General features: G+C 41.1%; 1 protein-coding gene across 11 annotated transcripts in view; it reads left to right on the top strand.

Moving 5' to 3' along the window:
- MAML3 (mastermind like transcriptional coactivator 3) overlaps positions 1 to 14,445 on the top strand; it is a 356,339-nt gene that overhangs the window by 119,006 nt on the left and 222,888 nt on the right. For 5 of the 11 annotated variants that reach the window (XM_065597724.1, XM_065597723.1, XM_065597721.1 and 2 more), the window contains exon 1: positions 12,162 to 13,953. The exons of the other annotated variants lie outside the window; for them this stretch is intronic. The gene's annotated coding sequence lies outside the window, so the exon portion shown is untranslated. Of the gene's footprint in view, positions 1 to 12,161; positions 13,954 to 14,445 lie in introns of those variants that run through there. 11 annotated transcript variants of the gene reach the window in all.

Here is a 14,445-nt window from a genome sequence, read left to right as displayed (position 1 = left end):
AGTGAAGGAGGAGGCTAGGGGAGAGAGTGGAGATCAACAGCAGGGGAGAGAAAGGAAGAGAGAGAAACACTGCTTTGGTGGGAAGCAGTTGGAGGTAGAGAGGTGGGGTGGAATGGAGCAAGTGAGGAAGAAACAAGCCGAGGATGTAGAGCACAGAGCACCACATGAACTGAATGTGGGTTGGCCTGCCAGTCTTATGGCATCACATCCAAGATCAGGTCTGAGGATGATCCTGTGCAGGTGTTGGGAACTCAGCCCTGGTGCTTCATATTGCTCTCTAGCCATCACTTCTGGCCAACGAAAGGAGCAGCATCAATGGGCTCTACATTCATTGCTCCTCAGTGACAGTGAATGGGAACGTCATTGTTATAGGTCACTTTTGAGGATTCAGGAAGGTAAAAGGAGGAGAGAGTACCTATGTCAGAACACTCTCCCATAAACGGGGAGAAGACAAAACAAAGGGAGTTGGGGGAGAAGAGAAATATGGAAGAGAAGGGCAGGACTGGTCGGAATAAAGGGTTGTTGGGGAAATGCTTCACAAAACCCAGGAGGGGAGGAGAGAACTGGGAAGATGGAAGAAAAGAGGAGAGAGACATGAATTGCTCACTGTTATGAGATGGGTTAAATTTTACTTTTTAGCTACTAGTTTAAGCCTGCCAGCCTGAAAGACTGTGGTGTATGGGGGAAGATACATGATAGAGGAGGCAGAAATGAATCTGAACACCTATTGCATTTTGTTTTATCTGAAGAAAACCGAATTCTGAGTTAAAAATCAAATCTGCGACAAAAGAAGTATTTAGATTGATTCATCTGTCTGTAATTTACAGAAAATAATAAATTGGTGGTTTGCTTATTGCGTTTTGTGAGGGAAAAATGCACACAATTGTTGGGCTAAGGTAAAAATGGCATTTCAGTATAATTATGGGTATCTTATTGGTCTTGTTTAGAAAGGTACAATTGAAGTGATAGATATAGTGTTTATAAATAATATTAGGGTTGCTAATGTAATAGTGAGCAGTTCTCTCTCTTTCTTCAGTTTTTAGTTTTGTTTTCCTAATGCTTTAGTTTCTAAGGTATCTGATTTGTAAGAGCCTGTTGCCAGCTGCATGTGTTAGCATGGCATGGTTTACCGTGCTACTTTGTGTGCACAGGAGCACAATTCCTTGCTGCTGTAACTGGTGGGTGTCATGGGCCATATAGGTACCATAAAAAGAAGAACAGGAGTACTTGTGGCACCTTAGAGACTAACTATCTTTGTGTGGAATGTTGGTGTAGAGGGCTTCTACGTCCATAGTGGCCAGGATGGTGTTTTCTGGAAGATCACCGATGGATTGTAGTTTCCTCAGGAAGTCAGTGGTGTCTCGAAGATAGCTGGGAGTGCTGGTAGCGTAGGGTCTGAGGAGAGAGTCTACATAACCAGACAAGCCTGATGTTAGGGTGCCAATGCCTGAGATGATGGGGCGTCCAGGATATCCAGGTTTATGGATCTTGGGTAGCAAATAGAATACCCCTGGTCGGGGTTCTAGGCATGTGTCTGTACAGATTTGTTCCTGTGCTTTGTCAGGGAGTTTTTTTAGCAGATGGTGTAGTTTCTTTAGGTAATCCTCAGTGGGATCAGAGGATAATGGCCTGTAGAATGTGGTGTTAGAGAGCTGTCTAGCAGCCTCTTGGTCATATTCCAATTTATTCATGATGACGACAGCACCTCCTTTGTCAGCCTTTTTGATTATGATGTCAGGGTTGTTTCTGAGGCTGTAGATGGCGTTGTGTTCAGCATTGCTGAGGTTATGTGGCAAGTGATGTTGCTTTTCCACAATTTCAGCCTTTGCACGGTGATGGAAGCAATCTATGTAGAAATCTAGTCTGTTGTTTCGACCGTCCGGAGGAGTCCACGCAGAATCCTTTTTTTTTGTAGTGCTGGTAGGGAGGATTCTGTGGGTTAGTATGCTGTTCAGAGGTATGTTGGAAATATTCTTTGAGTCGGAGACGTCGAAAGTAGGATTCTAGGTCACCGCAGAACTGTATCGTATTCATGGGTCTGGAGGGACAAAAGGAGAGGCCCCGAGATAGGACAGACTCTTCTGCTGGGCTAAGAGTATAGCTGGAAAGATTAACAATATTGCTGGGTGGGTTAAGGGAACCACTGTTGTGGCTGCTTGTGGCAGGTAGCAGTTTAGATAGTTTAGTGTCCTTTTTCCTTTGTAGAGAGGCAAAGTTTGTCTTGTAAATGGCTTGTCTAGTTTTTGTAAAGTCTATCCATGAGGAAGTTTGTGTGGAAGGTTGGTTTCTTATGAGAGTATCCAGGTCTGAGAGCTCATTCTTAATCTTTCCCTGTTTGCTGTATAGGATGCTGATCAGGTGGTTTCGCAGTTTCTTTGAGAGTGTGTGACACAGTCTCTCAGCATAGTCTGTGTGATATGTAGATTGTAATGGATTTTTTACCTTTAGTCCTTTTGGTATGATGTCCATCTGCTTGCATTTGGAAAGGAAGATGATGTCTGTCTGTATCTGTACGAGTTTTTTCATGAGGTTGATGGATTTCCACTCCATACGGCTAAATGCAGTGCCTTGCATAATGACAGGTTTCAGAGTAGCAGCCGTGTTAGTCTGTATCCGCAAAAAGAAGAACAGTGTTAGTCTCTAAGGTGCCACAAGTACTCCTGTTCTTCTTTTTGCGGATACAGACTAACACGGCTGCTACTCTGAAATAGGTACCATAAGTGCAGATGAACAAAAACAATAAGAAAGGAGCATTGGAGAACAGGTTGTAAGCAGTATGGGAAATACATGAGTAATACTAAATGCTGGAGAGTTTGATTTTTGTGGGTGTAAGTGCAACATGGTGAGATGATTCTCACCACTGAAATATCAACATGGATGGGTGCAAGCTATGGAGGGGAGACCGAAAGGGAAGACTTGAGGGGGGTGGGATGTCACAGAATGTCAAATGTATTTACAAAATTAGCAAGATGAAATTTGATAATGCAGAGGGATATTGCAAGGATAAATTAAATCAGAACATGGAGTGTGGCATCTTTAGTATTTAGATGGGCAGAAGGAAAGTGAGAATGAAAAATTACAGAACCAGCTGTTGGGGGAACTTGAAATTGTAATTTACTGTATCACAATAGATTTGAAGAGCCTTATTTTCAGCCTTGCACTTGTGTGTGAGAAGTCTCACACAAGTGCAAACATTGTTCACTCCTTTGCATGGGCAGGTGTAAGGAATATTATTCAGACGTTAGAACTTGCACCAACAAAACACACTCCTCCTAAATGAGTTTCCAGGTGCAAATTCTACCACTTATATATCCTCATCTGTTAGAATATTTTTAGTGTGTGCATAAGTGTTTGCACTTACAAAGCGTGCAAAATGTGAGTGTTAATTTTTTGTGTGCACACATGGAGGCGGTTGAGGCTGGCTGAAGGAAGAAAGAGTGACATGGGTTGTATATGGTCACTGCAGCTGTTGGAAAGAGTTCTTGTAGGCTACACTAAACCTATTCTCAGTTTTGCCTCAAGCTCGATTTGGGCCAACAGTGTTTGAATATTTTGTTACAGATTTTGTTGCAGGTTTAGGAAAGCAGCTGATGCCCCTTTAATTTGCCTTAAGAGCAGACTAGGGAAGTTCCTGGTTTTTAACCCCTTAGTTACTGGTAATTTCTGCCAGGTAGTAACCAGCAATCTTGGCATTTTATAAATATGCTTGAAGAATTTCAACAGACTTCTTACTGTTCATTTCCTTTCTTTTAAGTGTTTGGGTTTTGTAAATGTGATAGGTGAGTATGTTGTTGTCGTTTAGTAGCCTTTATTTGTTTTTAAACAAAGTTTTTGTTTCTGGAATTTCCTAGAGTGTTTTTTTTCCCTTACAACTTATTGTTTTTTCTTTTGTATAGGTAAATAAAGGTATAGTTTAAAAAAAATTAAATGAATGAGAAGGCAGAGTCAAAATATTATTAAGCTAAAAGAGCAAATGGAGCTGTCCAAGCTACTGATTGCTGGAAACCAGCAGACTTATTCCTCAGTTAGCTTTTAAATAGTTGCAGAAAGAATCTGTGTGGGGAAAATGCATTGTCTGTCGCAAAACAGCACCCCCAATACCAGGGCCGGCCCTGCCCGATACGTGTGTAAGAGTTATGGAAAGCACTTGTTGATGAGCAATGACTATGGACCAGCATCACCACACCCACACATTTTTGGTTTTATTGTTGAAATAATTTATTAAAGACAACATCTATAGTGGCTCTTACTCTTCTCTGTCAGCTTCACTGACGGAGAATCATGACTAGTTTTCAAATATTGGCAACGTTGTAGACATTTTAATGTCCTTGCCATTGAAAACAACCTATTGCACAAGCCAGTGTCAAAGTCTGTCTTATCTATTTACTGGCATATATGCATTTATAAAATGTTTATCACTGTGATACCGTACATGAGTACTGCATATGGATTGACACCAATCGTGAGGCAGTCTGGGCAGTCATTAAAACTGACTGTTGGGATGTAATGGAATTTCCTCGGATTTCTAGAAGGATAAAGGAAAAGTCTCACAAAAATGTAAAAAGTTTTAAACTTTTAAGTCTTTTCGTTGGAAAATTTACTTAATATATTTGGATGTTCAGGACACATTCTAGTTGTCAAGGAAATTTTGAAATCAAAAGTATTTTTTATTTACTGTAATTTTAATGTTTTGGTTCTACAAGAGGGATCAAAATCTGCCCTAAATAAACCACAGATACTTGCAGAGCCAGGGCCAGAATCCTAGTCCTATAACTCCAAAAACATAGGCCTCCACTACTTTAACTACAGGAAGTTCTCTGTTACCTCTTGGTAGGAGGCCCTTGTGTTCTTTCTAACAGCCAGTAGAGTGCAGCATGCTCAAATGTCCATAGGATCAGATCCTTGGCTGGTGTAAATCAGCATACCTCCATTGAAGTTAAGGCTTGTCCACACACGGGTTTATTAAGAAACAGTTGTTCTTGAATAACTCCATGTGTGGACACTCTTATTATGGAATAGTGTGCTTGGTTACTTATAGTCAGTGCCAATAACTTTAATGGGAGCTGTATCAGGCCACCATAGCTCCACTACGGGGAAATTAAGGCGGCTACCTCTCCATAGCAACTATATTTTATACAGATTTGTCCATGGGCAGCTCCCCTCAGTTTTAGGTTGGTTAGGGGTGGACGTATGGAGGGCATCTGTCGCTACCGTACATTTGTCTGTGCATGGGCAGATAGATACATCAAAGTGACTCTAGTATGATTGTGTCCTTTTAAAACAAAAACAAAAAAAAACAAAAAAAACCTTGAGAACAAAAATATTCATCCGCTCCTACCTTCGGTCAAATGAGTATAAACCTCTGTACAACATAATGACATAGATCTTTTATGTATCATGTTAAATGTTCTTATTCTACTGGCATAGCTGGCAATTCAATTTCAGTGTCCACTAAAGCAATCTCCAAAAGCAGTTAAAACAAAAGTCATTACAGTGTGTATGTGATCCAGTAAGTTTAAAATCCTGGGAATGTGCTTTAATAAACTTTCATTGGCTTTCCCTCTCCACAGTATCAGATAACAAAATTTACATTTCCACGGTACATAAGAAACTGAAAAGATGAATCCCTGCAGAACAAATCCTGAGGACCACTGTTTCTTTGCATATTGAGAAGTATTTGTTTGAGAGAGAAACCCACCTTACAGTCAATTTCACCTCTGATTTCTTAAAGATAGAAATAAGGATCCTTTAACTGCAGAACAGCAGAGTTTTTCTTTCTTTCTCTCTCTCTCTCTCTCTCTCACACACACACACACACACACACACACACACACACACACACACACACACACACACACACACACACACACAGTTGTATTTTACAATTGAGTTTTTTCAAAACGTTGAAAAGGTTCTTTTTCAATTTGAGGGATGCTTTATCCTTCCCGAAGGCTGGGCCACTGTTTGTATAAGGCCACTTAGGTACGCAGTTCTTGCCTATGGCAGTGGATGAGATAGCACAGGTCTTGTTAATACTTAACACTGAATAAATAAGGCAGGTCATATCCATTGTTATTACTCACCTCCAAAATGCAGTGCAGTGATGTTAGCTGACAAAGGTCAGGTGAAAAACAGTTCTGCTCTTTGCAAAGTGGAAATCTTTTGAAACAAAAGACATGGAAATACTAGGGCCCTGCACCCTTGAAGGCTGGCCTGGTCCAAATAAAGTATTGTTCGACTGAAAAGCTATGTGTAATGAATGATTTGCAAATAAATTGGGAACGAAGATGCAGCATCAAGAACCTTGCAATGAAGTAGTATCATAATGGAGAGCTTTATTTTGAGGCTTTCATCTATTAAATTAACTTGGCAACTACTTCTATATTTTTTTAATATTTTTTTATTCATGTGCAAATACAAATTGACCCAGAGTTTTTTTTATTGTTGTTTTTTTAATGGAATTGATTCTTTGGGTTTTATTTTCCGGGAACACAATAAATCTCCTCCTTTAAATGTTTTTGTTGTTTTGTTACTTCTTTGATAAGGCTGCTGCACTTTGATACCCACTCACCTACTGTGATTGTGAGGTCTTTGTTGTCATACACATGCAGTTTGTGACAGGTGTTAGGAGGAGAACGCGGTAGAACAAGTTATAGAATCCGTGGGAACTTAAAGCATCAGAGTGAATCACCTTGTATCATGTCTTTTATTAACTTATTTCAATTCAGCACATTTAATAGAATGTTTGTCCTTAGTGCTAGGTGTCGTTGCCTTCAATTAGAATTCCAATCTTATTCAATAAAACTCATTCAAAATCAAAACTAAACACCAGCCACTCCCTCCCCAATATCTGACCAGTCAACTCACCCCACAAAGAGAGGTTTTGCAGAGTGCCTGTCAATAAATTTTGTGCAGTTTGGATGGACCAATAAGAGGAGTAAGTAATGAGTTCCAAACTGACGGCCACTTACATTATGAGACTAGTCCCAGGACAGTGAAAATGTTGCTAGGTTGAGAGGAGTGCCAAATTATAAACCGAAACCCCAGGCTTGGGAACAATGAGTGACTGCTCCATATAATTGCAAACGTGCGTCTGACTTCCACATTTGCAGGGGGTCTGATCAAAATGGGGCTTTGTTTTATCTGATTTCACAGAGTGATTTTAGTTATGAAGGTTTTGGTAATTAAGAGTAGCGAGTAAGTGCTTGCAGCCCTCATTTTATTCATTTCCATAGCGCACCCAATGAAACTGTAACATGAGTATGTTCAGATGAACTAGTTTGTCTGTCAGATTTCAGAAGACGCTGTGTAATTTGGGTGTTTGACATGTGACATTTCTGTATTTTTCTTCGCTTTATTTTTATTTTAAAAATAATAAAGAAATCCCTCGACATTCATCCTAGGGTGAGCAGCAGATTTATTTCCTGAGGGTCTTGAGATCTCCCGCAGAATCTCAGCTTTTGTTTTAAAAAAAAAAACAAAAGTTTGTCGTCTTTCTGGTTCTGAAGTTAAAAAGCCAATTGTTGATTGTTGCACCAATTAGTTTTGCTGAGTATTGTTGCATATTATTGCACAAGTTGTAGAGATAACAGTTTATAAAATACAGTACTGTGTAAAATGGAGCTCTTCAGGGCAAGGCAAGTTGTCTTAGGGCGTATCTACGCTTACAGTGCTGCAGCGGGCTGTGTAGAGTTTAGTGATGAAGCTACCTACGCCAACGGGAGAACTCCTCCCATCAGTGCAAGTACTCCACCTCCCCAAGACACAGTAGCTGTGTCACTAGGAGAAGCCCTCCTGTCGACATAGCGCTGTCTATAGGGAGAATGTGGTCAGTATAGCTGCGTAGCTCAGGTGTGGATTCTGCACACCCCTGGGTGACGTCGTTATACCAACATAAATTTGTAGTGTAGACCAGGACTTACTCTGTTGATAATGCACTGTTTACACTCATAAAGCTATAGAAATTATACATATAAAAGCTATACTTATTTCCACTAAGTTTGTTTGTTTAGGCCTCACCGTGTTTTCTAGGGCCTGACTCTGCTACACACCAATGCAAAACCTCCTAATGACATCAGTGGGAGCCAGATATCTGAGGTAGGAAAACTAGGTTATCCCCATTTTTTGGGTGGGGATAGCTGAGGCTCAAAGAAGTTAAATGACTTGTTCACTGTCCTGAAGCAAGTTAGAGTGAGAAACAACAAGGAGAACCCAAGTATCCAGGCTTTGGAAGTTGAACTGAGGCAAAAATGTAATTCTCTACTAAGCTCTATTTACAAACCAAGATCTGCCCACTTAGGATGAGTCTACTTAGGATGCCAAGATGAGATGCCATTCACGTTACTTCTGCCCCTCTCGCCGAGGAGATGGGAGGTGAGCCAGCTTTGCAGGTTCTGCTTGGCGGTCTTCTTACACCTCAGGCCAATTTTACTCTGCCATCCCTCAGCTCAGTCAGCAAGTCACATGAAGCAATTTGATGGGTTCAAGAAAAACCCATTGAATCACTTGTTCCTCTGACCACTTAGTCTGGGTCCCAGCATAGTGCATCTGCACCAGGTAGACAGACAACAATCCTACATATAACACGTGCTTACAATCTTGGGGGGGTCCTTTTCAACTCCAGACTTAAATCTTAAGGATACAAAGATCTGCTTCAATATGATCCCAATAAGTAGCAAAGATCCATGGGCTGGAAAGATTTGTGTGCGCTAAAACATGACATGGCTAAAGCATATGCTGATAAAATTCATAAACTTAGGACAGTTTTAAGGGTGGGGTTGTAGCTAATTGAGGGAGGGGATGGTCTCCATCCTGTAGGCAGAGGCTGACTGGAGAGCCAAAGGCAGAGTTAAGGTTGTGATCTCAAACTTGAACTGTGAATTACCCGTTTCTAGCATCTAGGGATTTTTTTTAAAGATCTGTGTCTATTAGTGTTATTTTAAAGGACATCATATGAAGGTTATATGATGGTCTCAATCTTAATGCTATATTAAAGTTGCGCTCTCTCTGTCTGTCTGTCTATATACACTTTTCTAAGCATTCACTTGGTGGCTGGAAAACTACAGCAATTTAAGAGTTAAGGTTTCCACTGCATCCTTAACTCTTGCCATTGTACTTAGCTATTGCTGTACGTACATGTGGAACATTCTGTTGGGTACTAATCACAATTTGTTCCTCTTTACAAGGCATATCATTTAAATTTACCTTCATCCCACACAAACCTGGTAAGGGTATTATCTCCCTGTTTGTTACTGGAAATTATTGACATTAACAGTGCTTTACCTTAAACTGAGGGTGAAGATGACTTTCATTACATGTCAGAATATCAAACTTTTTTTTTATTTTCCCCCATCTCCTTTTTATTGCATGGGAGTCTCTCACTTTGGCCTTGTCATATTTAAAGGCCAGAATCACCAGTTTGGACTGTGGTGTACTGAGCAATAGGTCTCAGATTCTGCATTAGCTGATGCAGTCACAATGGCTATAGTTAAGGTTGGAGTGGAAAACTGTCCTCTGTTTTTTCGCCTTGAATTCTATAAATTGTAATCCAGCCATAAGCAATCTTTTTTTTGGCTGCTAATAACTTAATTGCATTCAGGATATAAACATTGCCCACTTTGATCCCTTCTAAAGTTTGTTCATACCCCTTTCATGTAGGGATGTTAGAGGGAAACATAAAATTGCCTTGTGTTTTATAAAATAGTTAGTGTTAATATAGGCCAGTGGTTCCCAAACTGGGGTTGGTGAACCCTGGGGGTTCACGGGAAAAAATTCCCTAATGGCGGACAGAGATGTCCCTAGGGACCCCAGGCAGCACGGGGCCAACAGCCCGGAGCCCCTGGACTTCCAAGAGCTAAGCAGATCAAAGCAAGCATATCTATCACACTCAGGAGATTTAAACTTCAAGACTCCTTATAAGAAATGGAAAGGGAGGTGGATAGTTTTTGCTGTTTTTAAAATTAAATACACAGCTAGTATTGTTTTTAAAATTATTATGAAGAAAGTTTAAGCTTTGTTGTGTGTTGTTTGCCTGGATTGCTCAAGACCTGAATGCTTGTAAAGGAGGAACTCTTTGAGTTGGCTTCTTGAATACCTTCATGCTGTTTCACATCTGATACTCCTTGATGAAACATAGGAGCCTTGTCTTATAACAGGCTTATTCAAAGTGATACAAGCTATGAAAGTGAGATCTTGGAAGTGTTGCCGTTTTCATAATGTAATAAAAATACTGTAATGATAAATGCTTATTAGCATATCATAAAAACAAATTTTATATTTCCAAGATCACTGCTTTTATTATTTATACTCCGGTAAAGGAGAAAATCCCTGGAAATATTCATTTTTAGGAGGGGATTCGCGAGACTTGACATTTTAGTGAAAGGGGTTCGCAGGCTGTTAAAGTTTGGGAACCACTGATATAGGCTGAGAGCAGATGGGAAGAGCAGTTCTTATTGAGTGTTCAGCATTAGAGTTCTGCATGTGGAGTTTGGAGAGCACATTGCCCTCTGAATACTCATCACATATTAGACATTCAGAGAGGACTGATGGGCAAACCTGATGCTTCTTGCATGCAGCCATGAACTCTGCACTGGGCATGCTTCCTTTTATCTGCTGAAAGTGAGCTGGAAGAAGGCCATTAGTCAATATTTCAGACACCAGGAACTGCCCAGAACAGATAGCCTTGTCACAATGTGAGAAGGCACTGTGGTTTCCACCAAAACCAAGATTAGCTGGAACTTTTAAAAGAAAATCTCATATGATTTTCTGTGTGGCTCTTCTTCTCTTTCCCCCCCCCCTCCCCCCGCCCCCCGCAACACTTGTGATCTGTTATTACTGAAATTACAAACCAGAGCTCTATCTAGTTCCTTATGCCGTGTCCATGATAGTGGGTAACTGAGTGCCCTGGGACTTCACTGGGAGCGGAGAGGTGCTGCTGAGCACCCACAGGACCTGGCCCTTAGTGAACTAAATTTGTCTAATATATTACCTTTTGCTTGTCTATGTTTTCCATTGAAACACAGCGTCCTGCCCCCCTTCTATTTGCCTTTTCTTACGCTGGCTAAGGTATTTGGCTTGTCAATTACAAATCAGCAGAGAAAGACATGGTACCTGGTATTTCCTTACAATAGTGAATCAGTGAATAATGAGAGACTTAAAGAGTATACTTCTGGCAAAACAAAAAGGAGCAGATGCCCTCCTACCTCCTCCCAAAGCTTAAATGATAAATTGAATCGAATTAAATAATGAATTCATCCTTTATTTCATGTTTTGTTTGTTATAAGGCTATGTATGGAGGCATTGTAACTAGGAGTGAGCCAGTGTTTATTTGCTGGTTGGTTGGATATTTATGTCAGGTTGCTAGGCTAATGCACATACTTCTTTGCTGTAGGCAAGGTCTTGGGTGTGGGGGAAGTGGGTAAGCATCTTAAAATGGTCTAAAGACATAGAAAGAATTTGGGAGGGAACGATTGAGGAGCTATGTCTGGAAGTGGTAAGAATTGCATTTACACTGACATGTTATGTTGAAGCAGGGATACAGGAGGCTGAGGTTTCTAGCTTTTCCTAAGCTGCAGTGCCAAAGTAGTGCATATACAATTCTGTACATTTATGTCAGAATCAGGTATGTCTGATGGACAACTTCAGAAACCATTCTCTTTAGAAACAACTCTGTGTGCATGTCTTTGTGTTTATATGTTTATATATTCCTGCAGAAAAACCTAGGTTAATTTGAATTAGACTGCATATTCCACTAATGAAAACTATAAAAAGCAATTAATCGCTCAGATAAATCATTCATTATTCTATCCCTGCTAGGGTTACCATATTTCAACAATCAAAAAAGAGGACACGGGGTGCCGCCCTAGCCCCATCCTAGTCCCGCCCCCTCCCACTTCCCGCCCCCCTCAGAATCCCCCTACCTGCCCCCAGCACCCCGCCCCCATCTAAGTCTCCCTGCTCCCTGTCCCTTGCCTGCCCCAACCGCTCTCTACACCCCCTTCTCCTGACAGCCCCCCCAGAACCTCCGACCAATCTAACCCCCCCGTCCCTTGCCTGCCCCAGCTGCTCTCTACACCCCCTTCTCCCGACAGCCCCCCCAGAACCTGCGACCAATCTAACCCCCCTATTCCCTGTCCCTTGCCTGCCCCCCCCCACCAGGCCGAGGGAGAGCTGCGGGCTCCACGTGCAGCCAAACAAATAAGGCGCTGCTCTGCGGGGGAGGAAGTAGCGGGGGAGGGGGAGGGACTCTGGCTGCTAGAGGCCCCAGTGGATGCGAGCGGCTTTCAATCAGGCACAGCCGTCCAATCAGCTGTGCCGCACTCTGCATGAGGGGAAGGGGGAAATCCCGGACATTTCCACCTTATTAGAAATCCCTCCCGGACAGCCATTTAAAGCTAAAAAAGCCGGACATGTCCGGGGAAACCCGGACGGATGGTAACCCTAATCCCTGCTCCACTCATCGGTTCTCGTTCTCACCCTCAGCTGCCTCCTTTCCACATCCCACGTATCTCCAACATCTTCCTAAACAACCAAAATCGGCTTTGCTGCTGCTCAGTATCCCTGACCTGTAGTTTGTGCTAAAAGAAGTTCTAATCAGCATTCAGATACATGAGAAAAGCTGGAGATTTTCAGTGTTTGAAAGTCCATTCCCTGATTCCATAGGAGAAGGTCTGTGTAAGCTGTATCAGTAATGTTCACACTGAAGTTAAATTAGCAAAAAATCAAATGGAGAATTAAAAACCCCTACCCTACCCTAAAACAGTGATCTTAAGTGTCTTGTGTATTCAGATATTTGAATTACAAGACAAGCAAGAAATATGGAAGATACCTAGTTTTTAGTTAACATTCTCTATATTGGGGTAAGATACTGGTATATACATTTTTATAAATAGTTGAAATGATTATAAATGTTTAAATGGTAGTTTTTCTTCTAGAAAATTTTAATTATTGGATAAATTTTGAAGTCGTGGTGCAGAATGTTGAGCATTTAGCTGGACAATCTAGTTTTTGTGTGTGTCTGTGTGCAAGAGAACACAAGCAGCTCTAGTTACAGACTACCCTCTGATCCACATTGTGGCACAGGCTGCGGTTTGAGCAAACGTCCTGAATCCAAGCCAGTCCTACTCCCTGGGTCCAAGCTCAGGTGGCTAGTCCATGTCACTGCTCATGCTGCAATGTCCACACTATTTTTTCTAGTACAGTAGCTAGAGCGGAGGTAGCGTGAGTTTGTTTATGTGGGCTGGGAGTCACACTCGCAGCTGCAGTGTAGACATACCCTTTGTGACCCTGAAGGGTTTTGAAAGAAAAGATCTCTTGAGTAATTGTGGATCTAGAGGCTGGAAAAGTGCAGTTTATCAGCTGTTCCACTTTCCTTCTGGGACAGACTTGGTTGGGCACAAGCTTGACTTGCATTTTTCTTTTTGCTTGAAGATAAGATGTGTATCTCTTATACAGCGCCCATCAATTGTATTTGTTTATTGGAATAAGATAGAGATCATCTAAAAGGTGGGCCATTTTCTTTTTGTGTGGCTGTAAATATATGTGAAAACCAAGCTTTAGATATTGTTAAATTGTTGTGGCACATTAAAAAGACATGATGTTATGCTATGTTGTGTCACTTGGTCATTGTGTGATGATAACAGAGACATAATATGATGACACCACATCATCACGTAATGAAATAAATGGCCATTATAAGGACCTTTCTTAAAGCATTTTATGATTTGTGTATTTAACCCCATATACAAGTAGGACAAGATCTTCTGAAGAACAGCTTGTTCCTTTTTCTGTAAAGAGAAGAAACATCAATGTTACATGGGAAATGCAGAGCTACTGTGCTGACTCCTCTAGGCAGCCAGAGCAAATGTGAATTGTTAGTTCCCTTTCAGCGGAGAGGAAAAGAGAGAGCCCCTCATAAAGGTGAAGCTACAAGAACTGATGAGAAGTTTTATTAAGGTAAACTCTGGGAATATCCAGCCCAGTTCAGAGCTAGTTCCACATTTATTTTAACCTGCTTTGAAATATGGCCGTGCTTCAAGATTTTATTCTTTGGAATTAAATCACTTGAGGGATCTGAATAAAAGAAATTGCCAAAAAGGGAAGGAGCTGTATGAGAACCTCCCTTATCCATGCTGAGTAAAATTTTCAAAGTGCTTATGTCACATAGGAGCCTAAATCCCATTTTCAAAAGCAACTTTGGGACTTAGGTTCCTAAGCACCTTTTGATTTTCAGTGATACTTAAGTTCCTTAAGCACTTTTGATAATTTTACCTGATACATTATTACTGGCTGCAAGTACCTTTCACGCTTTTCCTCTTTAAAATAAGCAGCAAGAATTCAGAGGGAAGGAAGGAAAAATGTGTAGGTTAACATTCACTGGGAAGACTAAGAGGACTTAATAGAGGGAAATGGCAGCTCATAATGAAGGAGCAGATAATAAACTAACAT

This window comes from Chrysemys picta, chromosome 5 (assembly GCF_011386835.1).
Source record: "Chrysemys picta bellii isolate R12L10 chromosome 5, ASM1138683v2, whole genome shotgun sequence".
NCBI lineage: Eukaryota > Metazoa > Chordata > Testudines > Emydidae > Chrysemys > Chrysemys picta.
The sequence above is the reverse complement of the archived record's forward strand: the minus strand, read 5'-3'. Positions and strand labels throughout refer to the sequence as shown.